At 42.9% G+C, this 7,898-nt stretch overlaps 1 pseudogene; it reads right to left on the bottom strand.

Moving 5' to 3' along the window:
- Positions 1–5,450: 5,450 nt before the first annotated feature.
- Positions 5,451–5,957, bottom strand: LOC139270697 (proteasome subunit alpha type-4 pseudogene; annotated as a pseudogene).
- Between the last annotated feature and the right edge of the window lie 1,941 nt (positions 5,958–7,898).

The following is a 7,898-nucleotide window of genomic DNA, read 5'->3' as shown; positions in this document are numbered from 1 at the left end:
GTCTATAATTCCCCGTTTCCTCTCTCCTCCTTTTTTAAAAAGTGGGGTTACATTGGCTACCCTCCACTCCATAGGAACTGATCCAGAGTCAATGGAATGTTGGAAAATGACTGTCAATGCATCCGCTATTTCCAAGGCCACCTCCTTAAGTACTCTGGGATGCAGACAAACAGGCCCTGGGGATTTATTGGCCTTCAATCCCATCAATTTCCCCAACACAATTTCCCGACTAATAAGGATTTCCCTCAGTTCCTCCTTCTTACGAGACCCTCTGACCCCTTTTATATCCGGAAGGTTGTTTGTGTCCTCCTTAGTGAATACCGAACCAAAGTACTTGTTCAATTGGTCTGCCATTTCTTTGTTCCCCGTTATGACTTCCCCTGATTCTGACTGCAGGGACCTACGTTTGTCTTTACTAACCTTTTTCTCTTTACATATCTGTAGAAGCTTTTTGCAGTCCGTCTTAATGTTCCCTGCAAGCTTCCTCTCATATTCTATTTTCCCTGTCCTAATCAAATCCTTTGTCCTCCTCTGCTGAGTTCTAAATTTCTCCCAGTCCCTGCGTTCACTGCTATTTCTGGCCAATTTGTATGCCACTTCCTTGGCTTTAATACTATCCCTGATTTCCCTTGATAGCCACGGTTGATCCACCTTCCCTTTTTTATTTTTAAGCCAGACAGGGATGTACAATTGTTGTAGTTCATCCATGCGGTCTCTAAATGTCTTATCAGTAAATAACGACTTAACTTCCCACCAAGGCTGCAGTTATAGTTTAAATGCAATCAGAATCCAGAGTGAGGGGCCGACCTGATCAAAGTGATAGAAACATAGAAACATAGAAAATAGGTGCAGGAGTTGGCCATTCAGCCCTTCGAGCCTGCACCACCATTCAATAAGATCATGGCTGATCATTCCCCTCAGTATCCATTTGCTGCTTTCTCTCCATGCCCCTTGATCCCTTTAGCCGTAAGGGCCACATCTAATTCTCTCTTAAATATATCTAATGAACTGGCATCAACAACTCTCTGCGAAAGAGAATTCCACAGGTTAACAACTCTGAGTGAAGAAGTTTCTCCTCATCTTGGTCTTAAATGGCGTACCCCTTATCCTTAGACTATGACCCCTGGTTCTGGACTTCCCCAACATCGGGAACATTCTTCCTGCCTCTAACCTGTCCAGTCCCGTCAGAATTTTATATGATTCTATGAGATCCCCTCTCATTCTTCTAAACTCCAGTGAATATACAGGCCGAGTCAATCCAGTCAATCCATCTCTTCTCATATGTCAGTCCTGCCATCCCGGGAATCAGTCTGGTGAACCTTTGCTGCACTCCCTCAATAGCAAGAACGTCCTTCCTCAGATAAGGAGACCAAAACTGAACACAATATTCCCGGTGAGGCCTCATCAAGGCCCTGTACAACTGCAGTAAGACCTCCCTGCTCCCTGCTCCTATACTCAAAGCTATGAAAGCCAACATGCCATTTGCCGCCTTCACCGCCTGCTGCACCTGCATGCCACCTTTCATTGACTGATGTACCATGACACCCAGGTCTCGTTGCTAATCTGCCACCATTCAGATAATATTCTGCCTTCATGTTTTTGCCACCAAAGTGGATAACCTCACATTTATCCACATTATACTGCATCTGCCATGCATTTGCCCACTCACCTAACCTGTCCAAATCACCCTGCAGCCTCTTAGCATCCTCCTCACAGCTTACACTGCCACCCAGCTTAATATCATCTGCAAACTTGGAGATATTACTCTCAATTCCTTCATCTAAATCATTGATGTATATTGTAAATAGCTGGGGTCCCAGCACTGAGCCCTGCGGCACCGCACTAGTCACTGCCTGCCATTCTGAAAAGGACCCGTTTATCCTGACTCTCTGGTTCCTGTTTGCCAAACAGTTCTCTATTCATGTCAATACATTACCCCCAATACTATGTACTTTAATTTTGCACACCAATCTCTTGTGTGGGACCTTGTCAAAAGTCTTTTGAAATTCCAAATACACCACATTCACTGGTTTTCCCTTGTTCACTCTACTAGTTACATCCTCAAAAAATTCTAGAAGCTTTATCAAGCATGATTTCCCTTTCATAAATTCATGCTGACTTGGACCGATCCTGCTATTTCATCTTTAATAATTGAATCCAACATTTTCCCCACTACTGATGTCAGGCTAACCAGTCTATAATTCCCTGTTTTCTCTCTCCCACCATTTTTAAAAAGTGGTGTTACATTAGCTACCCTGCAGTCCATAGGAACTGATCCAGAGTTGATAGACGTTGGAAAGTGGTCATCAATGCATCCACTATTTCTTGGGCCACTTCCTTAAGTACTCTGGGATGCAGACTATCAGGCCCTGGGGATTTATCGGCCTTCAATCCCTTCAATTTCCCTAACACAATTTCCTGACTAATAAGGATTTCCTTCAGTTCCTCCTTCTCGCTCGACCCTCGTTCCTCGAGTATTTCTGGAAGGTTATTTGTGTCTTCCTTAGTGAAGACAGAACCAAAGTATTTGTTCAACTGGTCTGCCATTTCTTTGTTCCCCATTATAAATTCACCTGATTCTGACTGCACTTGTCTTCACTAATCTTTTTCTCTTCACATATCTATAGAAGCTTTTGCAGTCAGTTTTGTGAGACTCCTGGAGACAGGGAATCTCGCTCTGCTTCCCTTCATAATCACTTCGGGCTTTTGGATACCATTTGCACTCTTTTACCATTAGTGAGAAGGCAAAACCACTTTGCTAAAATTGTGATGTCGTCAAATAGTAGTCAGACTGAAAGAAATGCTGAAATTTTAACTGTAACCTGAAAGAAGAGCTGATCTTAAGTCCTACACATATGTTGAAGCCCTGTTCAGTAATTAGATACCTAACATTTGATGTTTATATAGTGTCTATCATAGTAACTGTTGAATGCCCACTTGTGCACCTTCACTGTCATAGCTTTGGGCACCATTGAAAAATCAACTAATTATTTCTATAGATAATTGCTAAAATGGTGGGTCCCTTAATAAAACCATTTTTAAAAAATAACTAAATTACATTGTATAATTAAGCACTTGACTATGTAACTGTGCCATATTCATTATTTTCTTTTTTTAAAGCTGGAAACAACTTGTTTTGATTTTTGTTATTTCTTAGTTATGTCTAACCTAGTTCAAATAATGTTATAAATTGAGGCATGAGAACATAAAGCATGGAATGAGAAACAACCAATTAGCCCCTCAAAGCCACTCTTTCCACAGACTACCAACAATCAACCTGCTCATGGCCCCGAAACTAACTGAGCGACGCTCAGGAAGTGGTGTAGGGTGATGGGGGAGTAAGGTGCTGTCCAATACTGTGGGACTGGAGTCACATGCAGGCCAGACTGGGCAGAGGTGGCAGATTCCCTTACTGAAGGACATTAGTGAACCAATTGGGTTTTTACAACAATTCACAGTTTTCATCGCCATTTTCTTGTACGAGCCGAGAAATTGTCAGATTTTTCGAAATCATTAGCTGTGAACCATTTTGGGATGGCCTGAGTACGTATCATATAAATGCAAATTCTTTCATTCATCGACTCAACTCCATCCAGTATTCTTCTGAAAAAATCACAAAGTTACACATTTTTTCCTAACTTTAAATTATAGCCTGGAAACTACTGTTGGCGATGTTATTGTATGAGCGCGTAATACACTCGTATTAAATTCATGTCTCCGCTATTTTAATTAACATTAATTTTCAAGTGGCTAAATCACCCGGAAAGGGAATTTGAGGCGAGTGCTCCAAGTATTTGTCAGATAACACTAGTAACCTTCGACATAAAATCCTGGGTTATCGAAAATTGATGGCAAATTGTATATTTTATTAGTGATTAACTGAATTTATTTTGCAAATCATTTAAACATTCTGTCTAGGTTCACACAGGAACAGCATCTAATGAGATTTGCGAGACTAGTGTTGGCACCCAGCATGAGTTGATACCTTTGGGGAGAAAAACAAATGTATGCTGAAAGGTTAAGATTCACACTGCAGTGCAGTGGAATTGTGCTCTATACCATAGATTAGGCTGATGGGTGGGAAAGGAAAAGCTTATTTGTATATAACAGGACTGGCCACATCGATATTTATTTTGCCACTTGGTAACCATTTGCATGCTTTAGGGATTTGATTATGTACCGGATCCAAAAGTAACCTTTTAAAAATCAATTTTGAGTATCACTTAAATGGATATGCTAAGTAAACTGCTGCTGTGCTGTGAAACTCTGGTGCAGGAAAATAACTTGTTAACTGTAAAGATGGATGAAGAGAGGCGTTTGATCAATAGAAGCATTCAAAGAAAATTATTCAGACAGCACTGATATTTGTCAATAGACTCCTTTCAATAAAAATTCTGTAAATATTTTTTTACAGAACGTTTTGTGGTAAAATTGCCTTCATTATAATTTTTCCAGTCATGGTGACAATGTATTATGTCATGTAAAGATAATGGTAGCAATTTTAACCTAACCCACCCGCCGGGCAACTAACGGTATCAGTTAGAAAGCTGGTTTCACACCCCACTCGCCATGGGCTAAATTTTCGGTTTTCAGCGAAAACGGTAGTACTACGCCAAAATTACCGTTTTCGCTGCACTATCGTTTTTAGGCCAAACTTTCAGTCTTTACGTCTAACGAGGCGTTGCACGGCGATTTGCAGTGCAAACCGCGCGTTTCGGCAACTTTAATCTGGGGCCGGTAGAGTTGCAAGAGAGGCCTTGGGAGGGGGGGAAAAAGTAAAAATAAAATTCCAAAAAACCTTTAAAAAACATTCACCAAACACTTAGGGCTCAAGTTTTGGCTCGAGTTGCTCCTATTTTTTTGGAGCAACTAGTTTAGTATGTAATAGCTTAGAAATTACAATTCTCAGCATCTAGTTTGCTCCAGTTCTAGTTAGTTAGTTAGAATAGTTTCATTTTAGTACAGTTATTTTTTCAAAAAGGGGCGTTACCAGCCACTTATGCCTGTTTTGCAAATTTAGGCAGCGAAAAGTTACTCCAAACTAAATTAGAATGGAGTAAGTGTCGATTTTTGTACGCTCAGGAAAACCTTGCCTATACTTTATAAATTAGGCGCAGGTAGTGAGAGATAGTGGTGGGGGGGGGGGAAAGTTAGGGGATTTTACAAAGCATTAAACACTTCACTTTTACCAATAAAGAGCCATCATCAATAATAAATGATAAATAAATCAATAAATCAACCAATAAATCAATCAATCAAAAAAATTAAAAATTAAAAAATAATAAAAAATCAATCAATAAATAAAAAATTAAAGTTTCTACTCACCTACTGCAGCATCGGGAGCCCTCCAACAGCCTGCAGAAGAGCAAGGCTGGATGGTATCTGGTATGGCCAATTCTATAAATTGAGAACCTGCAATCAACTAGATTTTCAATGATATATTTGCAGCTCTATTTGTCCTTCTCTTTTTGCTCCTTCTCCTTTTTCTCACATTCAGATTTCGCTTCTTTTGCCTCGTGTTGCTTAATCAAAACCTCCACTTCCTTCTGCTTCAGCACCTTTATGTGAGTTTTCCCGTTTTCTCTGGTTAGCGTTGCAATTTCCACCTTTTCGGCCGATAGTTTGCTGACGTCAATAGTCTTATTCAACACTTTAAGTGCCAATGCAAGTGCTGACTGCAAAGTCAAATCTCCTTCTTTGAAGTCTTGTTTCAGCATAGATACTGCAGCGGCACTGTTATTCCCCATGCAGGTGGCCTTCCACCCTCTGTAGTTTCCACTGGGGACACACTGATACAACTGGTAGCCTTGGTGCTTATCCCATCCCATGTAGAGCAGCGAAACACCAAGAGGATGCTGCCCACCGAACTGTGTGTAAGCCTGCTTGATATCACAGAGTGTTGCGACCAGCTGCTCGCATGGCCCGCCACCGAAGAGGAGTTCGGGCGGGGCCCGCCCCCGACAAGATGCCGGTTGGGTGGGCCCCGCCGCCGAAAAGGTTAACGGCAGTCAGGCCACTCGGCCCGTGATAGGGGTGACGTCCCTTCGGCCAGGCATAGGGTCGTTGCCCGGAGACAGGACGCGCTGGGAAGCACACGCGAGCTGTAGCTCCGCCCCCAGCAGCTCCTGCTGCGCCGCGCTGAGCTGCAAATGGGCCGACAGATATCGAAGAATCGCGAGGTAATTATTTGGCGCTTTTTCTATTCCACAAATTAAGCGGGCCTCTCCGATGTGCGCCGTTCTAGTGGGGGTCCAAAACTTGAGCCCTTAGCTACTAAATCGCTGAAAAAGAATTGAAAATTAAAAACTTTAACTTACCTTTTTTTGCAGGTTTTCATACTTACCCCTGATTTTGGGCACAGCATAAATGTCGGGAGAGTGCAGAAAGTACGACGCAAACGTATTTTGCGTCATTGCACTTTGGCGCAGCTCTCCCGGGCGGTACTTGGGAGCGCCGCCGCAAAAAGGTACCCGAGGATTCCGCCGACCGGGTTTTTGCCGTTGAGGGTCAAATCACAGCGAAAACCCGGTCACAAATCTGGCTAAAATCCGGCACATAATATAGAGTCACCATTGAAATAAACCTAATCGCCCGGCATGCTTTGGTTAAAATTACCCCGAAGATCAGTTTTTGGTTGCTCTGACACAAAGTAACAGCAGGTGAAGTTCAAAGGAGGGTTTTGCAGACAGTTTGCAATAATGCACCAACAAACTGATAGAAATATAGAAACTTAGAAAATAGGTGCAGGAGTAGGCCATTCGGCCCTTCGAGCCTGCACCACCATTCGATAAGATCACGGCTGGTCATTCCCTCAGTACCCCTTTCCTGTTTTCTCTCCATACCCCTTGATCCCTTTAGCCGTAAGGGCCATATCTAACTCCCTCTTGAATATATCCAATGAACTGGCATCAACAACTCTCTGCGGCAGGGAATTCCACAGGTTAACAACTCTGAGTGAAGAAGTTTCTCCTCATCTCAGTCCTAAATGGCCTGCCCCTTATCCTAAGACTGTGTCCCCTGGTTCTGGACTTCCCCAACATCGGGAACAATCTACCCGCATCGAACTTGTCCTGTCCCATCAGAATCTTGTATGTTTCTATGAGATCCCCTCTTATCCTTCTAAACTCCAATGTATAAAGTCCCAGTTGATCCAGTCTCCTCATATGTCAGTCCGGCCATCCCGGGAATCAGTCTGGTGAACCTTCGCTGCACTCCCTCAATAGCAAGAACATCCTTTCTCAGATTAGGAGACCAAAATTGAACAAAATATTCCAGATGAGGCCTCACCAAGGCCCTGTACAACTGCAGTAAGACCTCCCTGCTCCTATACTCAAATCCCCTAGCTATGAAGGCCAACATACCACTTGCCTTCTTTACCGCCTGCTGCACCTGTATGCCAACTTTCAATGACTGATGAACCATGACACCCAGGTCTCGTTGCACCTCCCCTTTTCCTAATCTGCCACCATTCAGATAATATTCGGTCTTCGCGTTTTTGCCCCCAAAGTGGATAACCTCACATTTATCCACATTATACTGCATCTGTCATGCATTTGCCCACTCACCTAACCTGTCCAAGTCACCCTTTAGCGTCCTCCTCACAGCTCACACCGCCACCCAGCTTAGTGTTGTCTGCAAACTTGGAGATATTAGACTCAAGTCCTTCATCCAAATCAATAATATATATTGTAAATGGCTGGGGTCCCAGCATTGAGCCCTGTGGCACTCCACTAGTCACTGCCTGCCATCCTGAAAAGGATCTGTTTATCCCGACTCTCTGTTTCCTATCTGCCAACCAATTCTCTATGCATGTCAGTACATTACCCCCAGTACCATGTGCCTTAATTTTGCACACCAATCTCTTGTGTGGGACCTTATCAAAAGCCTTTTGACAAGCT

The sequence above is a fragment of the Pristiophorus japonicus genome, chromosome 1 (genome assembly GCF_044704955.1).
Source record: "Pristiophorus japonicus isolate sPriJap1 chromosome 1, sPriJap1.hap1, whole genome shotgun sequence".
NCBI classification, from domain to species: domain Eukaryota; kingdom Metazoa; phylum Chordata; class Chondrichthyes; family Pristiophoridae; genus Pristiophorus; species Pristiophorus japonicus.
The sequence above is the reverse complement of the archived record's forward strand: the minus strand, read 5'-3'. Positions and strand labels throughout refer to the sequence as shown.